The sequence below is a fragment of the Condylura cristata genome, unplaced genomic scaffold (assembly GCF_000260355.1).
Source record: "Condylura cristata isolate star-nosed mole 26May11 unplaced genomic scaffold, ConCri1.0 scaffold00004, whole genome shotgun sequence".
In the NCBI taxonomy this organism is placed as follows: domain Eukaryota; kingdom Metazoa; phylum Chordata; class Mammalia; order Eulipotyphla; family Talpidae; genus Condylura; species Condylura cristata.
This window is the reverse complement of record NW_004567105.1, coordinates 5,923,112-5,936,056: the sequence shown is the minus strand read 5'-3', so window position 1 is coordinate 5,936,056 and position 12,945 is coordinate 5,923,112.

The window sequence follows — 12,945 nt, the reverse complement described above, 5'->3', positions numbered from 1 at the left end:
AGAGGTGCCAGAGCCAGGACCTAGGGACTTAGAAGTAACAGCTCAATTTCACTGGGCGCCAGGCTCTGTGCTGGGCCCTGTGGAGGTTGAGGGGCACAGCAGGTTGTGTGGTGTAAAAGGAAGGTAGCAGAAGGTGATAAGACAAACTGAGAAGATGTCTTAAAAATAAAATGGTGGTGGCCCTCCCTGGTGGCGCAAAGGGTTAAAGCGCAGCACTATGAAGCTGTCCACAGCCACAGCCACAGCCACTGCAGCACGAGTTCGATCCCCAGCCAGGGAGCTGACCCACAGGGCGCGGCAGACTCCTCCTGTCCCGCCTACTGCTCCCCTCAGCAGTGGATTTCAGTGCATCTGCCTGTTTCTGCCCCCTACTTTGTCTCTGGTGAATCCTCTCACCCCTCTAACCTCTGGTCTGTACCCCAGTTCTGTATGCATAAATAAATAAATCTTTTTAAAAAGAAGTGAGGAAACAATCAATAGAAAGGAAAGAGAAATGACCACGGTGGCACAGAAATACAAAAAAGAGATCTTGTGAATCAGGCGACTAAGCCGTATGTGTTTATCACAGCGCTGTCTACAAAAGCCAGGGCGTGGACAAACCTCAGTGCCCACTGCGGGGGACTGGATCAAACAGATGAGGCATATCCGCACAGGGAATATTATTCAGCCGTGGGAGAGGCTCGGGGAACTTGCATACAGGAAAGCAAGTCCGAATGTCAAAGGCAAATATTGTAGATTTACACATGAGACAGCCAACAAAGCAAAATACTTATGAAAGCTAGAAGACGTGAATAAAAAAGTGGGGGGCTTTGAGGTTACGAGGAAGGGGGGAAGAGCCAGAGGGGGATAAGGAATGGTGGTAAGAAACACATACATGTAATCACGGCCTCAACAAAAGGCTAGTTCTCGTCCACCTAGAAGCCCAGACGTCCTGGTCCAGGTAGGCACACAGCCTGTCTCTCTGGTTTCTGCTGTGTTGCACACAGAGCCACGACCTCCTTACCCAAGATGGCTGCCTGAGTTCCAGCCATCACATCATCATCCCAACCAGCAGAAGGGCAAAAGGGGTAAAGCAAAGCAGTGTCTGCTACCTTTAGGCACTTGTGTTAGAAACTGTCAACAATATCTTCTCTCACTACATGTGCCATGGCCAAAAGCCTGTGCAAAACTATCCTTTTGTTGAGGCTGTGACCGGGGAACGGGATGTTTATTGCTGGCCAGATTCTGAGGGAAAAAAATTGGTAGTTCTACCAATTTGGAAGACGGGGTAAATGTAAACGAGGTGAAAGCTGGTCATTTCTGCCACGGGGCTGTTGCAGAGCATGACACATGCAGAGAAGTACAAATATTTTGGTGTTTCCGTGGTGGAGCGGGAGGGAGGGAGCCGAGGAGAATGCAGCCCCGTGGAGCCCATGGGAGTCAAGGGGCTAAGTTTCTCCCAGGAGAGAAGCAGAGCAGCGAGGCCAGGCTCGGGCTTGTTCTAGAAACACCCGCTAGTTCCAGACAGGAATGTTAGCTCATAGGGCAGGTCTGTAGGCTGGAGACTTTTCTCCCAACATTTTCTGCTGGCAACTCTCAAACATGCAGCAGAGTTGAAAGGGTCTGAGCACGAACCCCGGAATACGCGCCATCTCAAGTCCACCCCTGACATTTTGTTAGGCGCCTTTGACGGGCATCTGCAGCCTCCGCCTTCCCACCCCCAGATCGCTGTGGTGGAGTGACCGGGGGCACCTTCGCGCCCTCACACGCTCCAGCATGCGGCCGAGCGCTCAGTACTGGGGGGCCTTTTCCCCCTTTGATGTAAAATTTACACCCAATGAAATGCACAGCTGATTCTAATCTGGCTTTGGCAAATGACAGTGCGCCCCCCAGGCCCCTGTCGGGACACAGAACACCCCAAACCATCCCCACACGCCGCTGCCTGGCCCGCCCTGCCCGACCACACGGCTCCGGCTCCAGCAGACCGCGGTCCTGATGTTGGGGGCTGTTTTGGGGAAGGAAGATATTTAAGCGACTGTGGTGGCGCCCAGTCCTGGCATGCGGTGGGGGGGGCTGTTCTGAGCCCAGGGGGAGGCAAAGGGGTAGAGGGGAGCGGGATGGCACTTCAGGGGTGGCTGGAGAGAGTGGGCAAGGGGAGATTTTGGTCATGAGCAGTGGTACCCTTCACACAGGGGGAGGCAGGGGGGGTGCGGGGGTGCTGAAGGGGCAGAGGAGCCTCCTTTGGGGCAGTTGCATCTGGGGTTCTGTGGGCCGGCATCCGCCAAGCAGGCGGTGGAAGGACACTCTGCCTCTGGAGGCCTTCACTGCACCCCCATCTTTCCGGGGTGGTGTTGGGAAACCCCCATGTTTTGCAGTTTCTACTTCCCCCCAGCACCCTCTTGCCCTCTCCTTCCCCTCAATTTCAGCAGGTTCCCACCACTGGGAAAGGCAGGGGGTCCCCCTCCAGAAAGGAACACCCCTACTTTCCCCAAGGCAGCCATGTGGGCACAGAGATGGCTCGAGGCAGTTACTTCTGATTGGCAGAAGACAGAAAGGAGCTGGAAGAGGGGCCAAAGCCCCCCTGGGCACGCCCAACCCCACCCTCATCCCCCCTTCCTCCAGCACCCTGAAACCCCCAGCCCAGCCTCCCCTTTCCTGAGCCCTCCCTCCTTCCCTTTAAGGACAATCAAACTGGAGTCTTAGTTACAGCCAGGAAGGGCAATGGCTGCACCCACTGTAAGGGGACTTTAGGGGGGCTGGGGAGAAGCGAACAACCACCTGGTCCCAGATACAGGAGGAATTTCTCTAGTCCATCCAAGGCAAACACAGTTCCCCACAGCCAGTAATTTCTTTCTCAAAAGCCCGCCTGGGCCCCTGCAGACATCCCTGCTGCTCCCATTAGCGAGTCTCGACTTAATTCTCAGGGATTCTGCTGAGAGACTTGCCTCCCAGCCACCTCCACCCAGGGGTAGCACAGGACACCCTGGATTTGTCTGGCAACGTGGGGAGACTTACTGGGTCAGACGGAGGGCCAGCCTGGGGGCCGGGTCCAGGAAGCAGCAGGGGTGGCTCTGGGGAGGATGCCAAGGGAAGGGGAGAAGGACTCTGGGGAACACCCCAATTTAAGAGGGAGAAGAGGAGGAGGTGGAGAAGAGAGCTTGCAAAGACAATGGGGAACCCTGAAAATTCATACAAGTGGAGTCAGGCTCAGGTCTGCAGATAGGGGAGGGGTGAGGGGGGACAGGTGAAGGGGATGGGTGAGAGGGGTGGGTGAGGGGGATGGGTGAGGGAAGCCCCTGTGAGTGAGGAGGAATTTCAAGGACTTCTTCCACCCCCGCCCTGGGTTGGGGCCCCCGGAAGTGAGAGTACTAGTCTGAACACTAGCTGCTGTAACAAATGTCAGGGTACAAACAAATGATCAGATAAGCATCGGACAGAATGATAAAAGGAAAAAGTCAGACCAAGCCGAGTAATAGCACGCATGCTCCCTGCTACAAGGGATTCAAACCCTGCACAAGAGCTGCAGATGCCTGTTAAACAGCTGAGCCAGTTTGGGGAAGGCAGTACTCAGATTCATTCTGCTTCCCCACTGGAAAGAATTAAGGAGATTAGGTCTTTCAGGTCCATACCCTTAAAGAGAAAGTGCCAAGTAAATATCCTTTCCAAAAGCAGCCTCCCACCAGCCTCCATCCCAGGGGGGGTTTTTTGTTTTGTTTTTTGCCAAAAAGACATCTTTTGAGATGGCAAATTTTTATTGTCCAAAACAAAAACCCTCAAATCTCAGTGGTTTATTAGCTCTTCATAGTGCTTTTATCAGCTCGGCACCTCCCAGGCCAGTGTGAGTTGGGAAGAAAGCTCCGCTCCACACAGTGATTCAAGGATCCAGGCTTGACCCCAAGAACTCCCAACTCCTCGGCCCCTCTGCATCTGGCGGGCCCACAACAGGAGAGAGAAATCAAACTGAGAGGTTCTAGCGCTTCCTACTGAGAGGGATGCTCACATCCCCATCACGATCCTGCAGCCAGGTCCCAGCCACATGGCAGCGCCATCCTCCAGGCATTTGGGCACAAGGCCTCATTGTGCCTGCAAGGGACACACAACACAGTGTCCGCTGCAGTGATGGCCTGATATAACAAAAACATTTCTAACCTAGTGGAGTTTCTCATCTAGGAAAGGATGACAGAGAGGAGCTGGAAACAGCACTTTCATACAAATGGTGTCTTAAATCCCACAGAGCCCGCGGTGGATTCTGGGTACTTGTGAAAGCGGTTTTGAGCATCATCCTCCAGTGACGGTCCCATCTCTGCTGATGAGGTCCCCGGGGGTGGGGGGCGGAGGGACTGAGCAGAGACCCTCATATTGTCTGTGATGACTAGAAGGCATTCTCCAAAATGGGCGAGGGAGGTAAGTATGTACATGGGCTACTCAGGAACCTCCCCCACCTCTTCGCCCCTCCCCTCTTCCCCCCAACCAACCAGTTTAGAAGGTTGGGAGTTTTGTGAAGCCCAAGGAGAGGCTGGTTTGTGGACGAGCAAGTCAGGAATGACTTTGAACTTGAAGAATGTCGTGGGTCCTCAACAGGCCCCAAGGGGTAGCTGCAGTTGTGGTTTAGGGTGGGGTGGGGTGGGGTGGAGAGGGGGTTCCCAGCCATCTCAGATGAATCAGCAGGACCATTAAAATTAGTCACCGTGGCCAGCGGAGAGAAACCAAAATGCAAGCAGCTGTTCCAGCCATGTGGCCACTGGGCTGGCGTCTCCCGGGAATCTTAGATTTCCTGCTCTGCGCTGGGGGGAGCACCGAGTGCCCTGATCTGACCGGGAACCCCAATTTGAGTGTGGTGGAGACATTCGGCCTGACTCCTGGTCAGCCTTGGGGCCCCTTGGCCCGAGTGGTCTCTCCCTCCACCTCTCCAATGAGCCCTCCACAAATTGGCCCACTCAAGCTGCTGCCCCCATCCCAGCCCACACCCATGAACACAAGCAAGAGGAGGCGACGAGGGACAGGAATCGGTGCTGTGGGCTCTGCGGCCGGACTCCTGGGTTTGAATTCCAGCACTGCGGCGGGCTGTGCCACTTGGGCGAGCTACTCAACCTCTCTGAGCCTCCATTTCTCCATCTGCCAAACAACAAAAATAATGGTGTCTGCCTCCCAGGGTTTTGGAGACGTTTCAACTAGAAGAAAGTGTCCCTGAGTATACGCCTGGCCCAGAGCGTGGCCCAGAGTGTGGGCTCTCGGTCTCAGTGAAAGCTAGCGAAGAAACCACTTTTTAAAAGATATCACCTTTCTAAAAAATCTGAGTTGAAGTGTTAGAAGTCGACCCTGTCACAGAGCTAGTGAACAGGTTCTTGCGCTGATGGGCGGTGGGGCCCAGGACAGCAGGTCCAGTTATTCATCTGGTCTGTTGCCCGGTACAAGGTCAAGGTCACCAATGACAGCTGCCCCCACACGGGACACTGCGCCCATGCACCAACCGCTGGCCGGCCCGGGGAACCAGGTCCTCTGCTGAGGCCCTCGAGCCCTGACCACCTCACGCAGGAGTTGTGATTTCTTGGATAAGGAAATGTCCACTCACAGGTCACCACAGGTAAGAGCTTTGTAATCTGTCGGGTGCATGGCCTGTGAGGATGTGTCCATCAGGCCTTCTCCCCAAGGGTCCAGGGCTCCATTCTGCTTTGACTTAGCTGGAGTATCCTGGGGGAAACATATCCCATGTTCTAGAACTTTCACTCCCATGCCTGCTATCAAAATGTTGCCTCAGGAATCCTTTTCCCTCTTGAGGTACCTTAAGTGTCACCAGTGTGCCCCCCCACCCCCACCTCCACCTGAAGAATTTTATTTCAATGAAGGCCAGCAGAAGCTTGACGTCTAGGGGCCCCCTGGTGGTACAACAGGTTAAAGCGCAGCTCTATGACGCTATCAGCAGCCACAGGAGCTCGAGTTCGATCCCCGGCCAGGGACTGACCCACATGGCGCAGGAGACCGCTCCTGCCCCGCCCACTGCTCCCCTCAGCAGTGTCCTTCCTCGACCTGCCTGTTCTGCTCCCCACTCTGTCTGGTGAATCCTCTCACCCTCCGCACCTCTAGCCTGTACCCCAGTTCTGTATGCACAAATAAATCGTAAAAAGAAAAAAGTGGCCCTCCCTGGTGGTGCAGCGGGTTAAAGCACTGCACTAAGAAGCTTAAGCCACTTCCGCATGAGTTCGATCCCCGCCTGCCCCGGAGGAGATCCACATGGCGTGGCAGACCTCTCCTGCTGGCCCGCTGCTCCCCTCAGCAGTGTACTTCGTCGATCTGTCTGTTCTGCTCCCTGCTCTGTCTCTGATGAATCCTCTCACCCTCCACATCTCTGGCCTGTACCCCAGTTCTGTATGAATAAATAAATATATCTTTAAACAAAAAAAAGAAAAAGAAAAAAGCGTGACGTCTATCCCCAAATAAAGACGTTACTCCCCTTCTGTGGCTCAGCTGCCTTCACCCACCTCCTCCGGGAAGGCCTCCCTGCAGGCCCCACCCACTCTTCCCAGCAGCACACGAGAGCACCCTGTGATGGCTCACGGAGAAAGGCCTTATGCCTTGATGGCGTGTTAATGACGTAATCCACTCATTTGTTCACTCAGTGATATTCGTTGAGTGCCTTTTGCATATCAGCACTCCAGCAGCTTTTTGCCCTTCCCAAAGCTCCCGGCCAGCACACTGTGTGGAGCCGCGGCCATCAGAGGCTGAGCCCACACTCGGAGGGGTGGGGGCGGGGTTTCTCTCTTTCGCTGCCGCTGCCGGTGCGTGGGGTGAGGCTGCTGCCCTGTCTACCAGGGAGAAAGCTGGGAGGGTTGAAGGGCCTGGGTGTGTGCACGAGGGAGACAAACAGGGCAACAGGCGTGCAAGCGTGTGCAAGTGGGTGCATGTAAAGGCCATGACCCAGTCTCCAAGCTGAAGCTTTCCCCAGACACCTGAAGCAGCGGGGCATTGGTGGGGCTGTTGAGCAATGGCACCCCCGAGCTCTGTTCCCCTCTGAATCCCCCTAGTTCCCGACATGCTCTGGGAAAGTCTTTAGTGCAAAACCATCTGGAGACTGTCTGGCTCGGGGAGCCTGCCCTTTCCTGCACAGAAGGGGGAGAGTGAGGTCCTGGTTGGGAGTTTCCTTTCCCGGTTGGCTCTGGGCCTGGGCCTTGGCAGGGCACAGGCCCCGCCTGCAGGAGTCCATGTCACACTGGCTGGCGGGCTCCCGGCCGCTTGTCCGGGCCTCAGCGCAGGCCAGAGGCAGCTCTGGACTGAGGGAGGCGGAGGGGGACCGGGCCCCCAGCTCCAGGAGGCGACTCCTGCCCTCTCTGGAGCGAGCCAGGGAAACTGGTCCAGGATTCACACCCGCCCCAACTCCTAGACCCTTGGCAGCTGCAGGGCTTAGCTTGGGATGCAGCCTCGGGGCCCAAGTGTGGGCAGAACCTGTGGCTTTGGCACTCAGTGAATGCTGGAGTCTCCCTCGCTGGAAAAGCAGGGGCCTCACCCACGGGCTCCCGGAGTAGTTAACAGGACCGGTGGAAGCGCCTCCAGCTGCCACCACAGAGCCCTGGGGGAGCCCGGCTCGGCTGCCGTGACCACGCGTGACCTGTGGGTGCCTTGTGGGCTCGGCTCCAGGGCAGACACGGCTGTGCCCACCTGAGTATGGCTGGTAGCCCTCGGTGCCAGGTGCCAGGGCTGTGCCTTCCTGTGCAAACCACGGGGGGTGCCACGGAGGTGGCCCAGGCCCAGCACTTGGGAGAAGGAGGAGAATGGCGTCCCAGGCCGGCGGGATACGTGGTCGGGAGGTCGGCGGTGCGGCTGAAGCAGTCTCCCTTGCTCTAAGCGAACAACCGAGCAGGCCCCGCTGCGGCCGCTGGGCCAGAATCCAGCCCTCTGACCCGGCCTCCAGCGAGGCCCTGTCCACGGCCCTCATGCCACAGGGCCGCCGGCCGGAGCTGGCGCCACTCTGGGGGCCCAGCCCAGAGTAGGTGGGAAGGAGCCAGCTGCTCGTCCTTCCACAGCCTCCTGCGCTTGCCCACCCTTAGCCCTGGGGCGGGTTCTCAGCTGGGCATTCGGTGTCCAGCCAACCACCGTCCTTCTCCCCATGGAACTTAACGGGAATCTAGAACCTGGGACGCTGAGGGTGTGAGTGTCCAGCAGCCGAGCCCTGAGCCTCCCGGCCTTGGGCCTCCCCTGCCCCAGGGCCTCAGGAACCAGCATCTGCCGTCCCACACCTGCCAGGCCCCGCGGGCGGCCGGACGCGTGACACTCGGCGGCTCTGCCTGCCTCTGCCTACCGGGCTCCACACTTGCCCGACTCCAGGTCCCGGGAGCCCCCCCTCGGCCTCCCCCATGCGCCTCCCATCGCCCCACCTGCCTTACGCACGGAGAGTGGGTCCGCCCAGCCCAGGGCTTCTCCATCTGGTGTGTAACGTTCCCGCCTCAGCAGTCATGAGCTGGGGCTTTAGGGTGCTCTGGGCTAACAGAGTCCCGAGAAGGGTGTGAGCCGGAGACCCGTCTGCCTGCTGCCTCTGTAGCTACAAGCAGACCCCGGGGGGCGCGGAAGAGGCTTGATGCAAAGGGACCGTCGAGGAGGGGGATAAACCGGGGTTTTCAACTCTAGGGACCTCGCAGTCACAGAATAGTCCATCCTGGGGATCCTAGGTAGATCATCACCGAAAGAGGACCCTTGTTTCTGCCCTGAGAACCCCTCCTTCCACACACCTGGGTGGGAATTCGGTGGTTTTCGGGGCCCCACGTGTAGCAGATGGGGGTCCTCCCAGTGAAAGACTCCCTGTGGTGAGGAGGTCCCAGGGGTTCCCGGGCCAGCTAGAGCTCAACTGCTCACCCTTTGGGGCAAGGGGGGAGGGACCAGAGCCACTTGCACCCCAGGAGGGAGCAGACCCAGGCCCCGTGTCCCCAGCCAGGCTCAGGGGGCCTCTGCAAGGCTTCCTGGATGCACCCCCACACTCTTGGGCATCTTTTCCAGCACCCCAAGTCTGGAGAGGTTGGCAGAATCCTGATATAAATTCTGTTGAATTAGAGTTGGTGGGGATGGCCCAGCCAGGGTTATGCAGCCCTCGGGGTACCCAGATTCTCCCTCTCACCACCACCCCCACACCCCAGCTTGGAGGATCAGCTGCTGGGGAAGCCAGCTGACCTGCCAGCTCACCCACGTGGCTCCTGGCTCTCTGACACCCAACCCTGGTCTCCTCTGGACAAGTCCCCTGGTTGTAGTGAAGAGCATCCCTCTACCTGGGCCTTGTTGCTCCCTCCCTCTGACCTCATACTCTGGCAAGGTCCCCCAGGAGCGGGGGTGGGGAAGAACAGGACCATGTGGGGGGTCAGAGAGCTCCCTGTTCCCAAACCCAACCAGGAGCTGGTGCCCTGGGAGCTGGGGAGGGGGTGGAGGGAGGAGAGAGACCACGATGGGGCCCCTGGTCTCAGGACCTGAATTTCTCCAAGCTCCTGTCCCCTCTGGATTTCTCTGACTCCATGAGCTAGATCAGCATCACTCAGACACTGTCTGTCCCTGTGGCCTGTTTCACTCTGTCATCTAGAACACGTGCACACGTGTGACCACGAGCGTAAGCTCCATGGAGCACAAGCGTGCGTATAGGTAGGTGGGCAGTGAGCTGCCTTCTGAGACTTCCCGTTCCTTCCCAGGCTGTTTCCTTTATAGTAGAGACCCACTAAATTGATTTCATGGCACACTGAAGGGTTGTGACCGGCAGGATAAAAACAGCAGCGTGAGATCAATAGCCTTCCCAGAAGCCCCTGCTTGTCCTAATGCTCCTTCAAATTGCATTTGCCACTTGCGATCCAGGAAGATGCTCACTGAACTCACCTTGCAGGCACATTGCCCGCTCCTCTGCCCCCAGGCTGGGCCCCGGCGCCATGCGTGGCTTGGCATTCCCCCATAGCAGGCTGGGAGCAGCGTTAGAGGGAGGAGAATGGCCACACCGGCCAGTGCTAACCCAGCTGTGGGACTCAGCAGCCGCTGCCCTTGGAGGGGTAAAGTGCCCACCCCCCACGGCCTCCGTCTGGCCAGTTATGCGCACCCTGCTTCGTGGGCAAAACTCCATTCCTCTCCCTGCAAACCTGCGATCACAAGACTCTTCGTATTTAGCTGGGGCTGGGAGGGGGAGCCCTCACATCCCCTCTAGAGACTCCAGTCTCCCCTGAAAGGCCGGTCCTGTGTGCATGAAAATAGCTTTGGGCACAGGACCCATGGCAAGCTCTGTCCGGACGAGCCACCGGATCCTGACAAGAACCCGGAGGTGGGCGTGGGAGGATTATTAGGACAGGCGGCAGGGCCTGGGCTGGACTCTGTGTCCCGGGGTCCAGTCCAGCGCCCCCCTACCCCCCCGCGGTGGTGCTCAGGACCGGGCTGCAGCAAAGGGCAGCTTCCAGGCAGAGCAGCGGGGCAGGGATGGACCTTTTGCCCCACTTGGCGGTAGGTGCCGTCATTTGCTTACACGCTCCGAGACACCACAGCCAGGGAGCAGGAGAGAGCTTCCCGGAATGCAGGGCGTCAGGGTCAGCGTGTTCCCGGAGGCCCTGCTCTGTCCCTCGTGGGAGCAGCTGCCAGGGCTGGTGGGGACATTGGCACCACGTCTGGGCTGCCGGAACCTTGTGCCTCCAGCACCGGCTCTGATTCACCAGCCCGATTTAGGTGCTGCTGACCGTAGAGCCGCCAGTGAGGAGCTTGGGCAGCTGGGCTGTTGGGGTGCCGTGACCCAGGCCAGGGTCCCCAGAGCTCCACCCCCCCCCACCTGCGGCACCCTCCAGCATTTCACAAGACCTCTGTGGCAACCACCCGCCTCGTCCAGTGGCCGCCTGGCACCTCGGGCTCCCAGGACAGAGACAGGCCACCACACTGGGGCTGTTGCTAGGCAAACAGCGGGGAGCCCCGGGTGGCCGGCGCGGCCTGCTTGGCTGACCCCCTCCACGCGGCCTGGGCTCAGTGCGTCCTCAAGGGCCAAGGCTGGAAAGGTCCCGGGCCCAGCTCCGTGGCCTGCCGGCCTCTCAGTCCTACTCAGAGGGCCAGGGGACAGTGGTCATCCCTGTGGCCCTGCAAAAAACAAAGAGACAGGCTGGTATGCCTACCAGCCCTGACCAGGTGGGCCCCTCCTGATTGGCAGCCTGGGGGCCCTGGGGAGGGGGGGGACTCGGGGCTCCTGGACAGAAAAGTCCGATTAAACACAATGTTGCAGACACAAATCTCAGCCTGGACCACACTCTCCATTCACCCCCAAGGTCCCCCCAGTCGCGGCGGCTAGGACGGGCCTGCTATTGCTGAGCCCGGTGGCCACACCAAGGGCTGACCCTCTCAAGGTCACAGTTGCACTTCTGCAAAGTGGGGGCTCGGGACCCCAGTCCTGGACCTCGCATCACTTGGGTAGAAGCACCTCGGCATTTATCTAAAGTGCGAGTCTGGTCATTACGTGGTGTCCCCAGCCACCCCCTTCCCCGAGCACCAGTAATCCCCCTGCAGGGGAAGAGGGACAGGGCAAAGCACACCCTTGTTGCTGGTCAGTCGGGTTTGCCGCCCACGGAGTGAAGAGGGCTGAACACCTCGGTCTCTCAGAACTACAGAGGAGGGGCCCTTCGCGTCACCCGCCGATGCCACTCCCACTGCCGCTGACGCTCTTCGGGGGCCTTGCCCCCCGACTCAGTTGCTCTAGGCTACTGGTGCTGTTTTCCTGCCCATTCCACAGGAGTGGGGCGGGGTGGGGGCTGCTGAGGCCACAGCCCAGCAGGGGCAGGGAGAGGCAGGGGCGAGGGGGAGAGGAGGTGGCCAGCGCCCAGAGGACCCGCGGTGCTCCGGGCCTGCAGCTCCCCTAGGCCCAGTTTCGCAATCCCTGCTCTGAGCGGCCAGCGGAGCCAGCCCGGGCCCGTGCCAGCAAACCCGCCTGACGCTCTGGGCAGCACACTGGCCCTGCCGCCGGACCAGGGCCCTCGGAGAGGAGAGGACGGTGGGCGGCCAGAGCGGACCCCAGCCGGTGACAGCTTCGTGGAGAGCAGGTGGGGGCTGGGGGGAGGCTGCCTCGCCCGCCAAAGCGCCAGCACCGTGTCTGTGGGAGGCGACAGGCCCGGCCAGGCAGCCAGACACCCACGCCGGCCCCGCTCCCACCTTACCAACTGGGGCTGGGACGGTCTGAAGAGCAGCTCTCTCCCGCGACGTCAGGGCAGGAATCGCTCCCACTGGCCGCTGGATGGGCGAGGACCACCCACGTGGCAGCCTCCGCCCCTGACGTGGGGCCTGTCCCCAGGGAGCGCCCCCGGCCACCAGCATCGTCCTAGAAGGTCCATGTGGGAGTGGTTTCGGGGTGTCATCTTTTTAGCAAGAAAGATGCTGGGTGCGCTGACCGGAAACCACCCGCCAGCCGCCGGGGTTCTGGAACGTACGTTTACTTGGGGTGGCCGGGGGTGATGCGCTCAAAGCTGCGTTTCCAGAGGCCGCTGATTCTTGGACTTTGGTGTTGATCTGAGGGAGTGTGAGTTGGTTTCCAGGGGGAGGGACACTGGAGAATGAGAGGGCTCCCCCAAGCAGCAAAGACTGCCATACCTAGGATCTCCCCAATCCTCTTCCACCAACCCCCGCCCCCAGCCACTGTCCGCAGACATCTGCAGAGATTCACTCAGCAGGGAGGGTGGGCACCACTGACCGAGAGCTCCTCGACGCCACCTTTGACCTCAGCCTCCTGGACTAACCCGAGGGGCGGCTCAGGGTGCTGGTGACGAGCGGGTTCGGGGGTCGGGGCTTCTCAGCCTCAACACCCCTGGCGTTTCCTGGCGGGGCTGTGTGTTGCAGGGTATGTGCAGGGTGCTGGCCCCACCATCAAGACCAGAGTAGTGGCACCTCCCTGCCCCCACCCATGGTGACAACCGAAAATGCCCGGTGTCCCCTGGAAGCAAGGGGACCCACAGGGCGGGTCTAGAGCTCCCCTACTTACCGCCTGCAGAC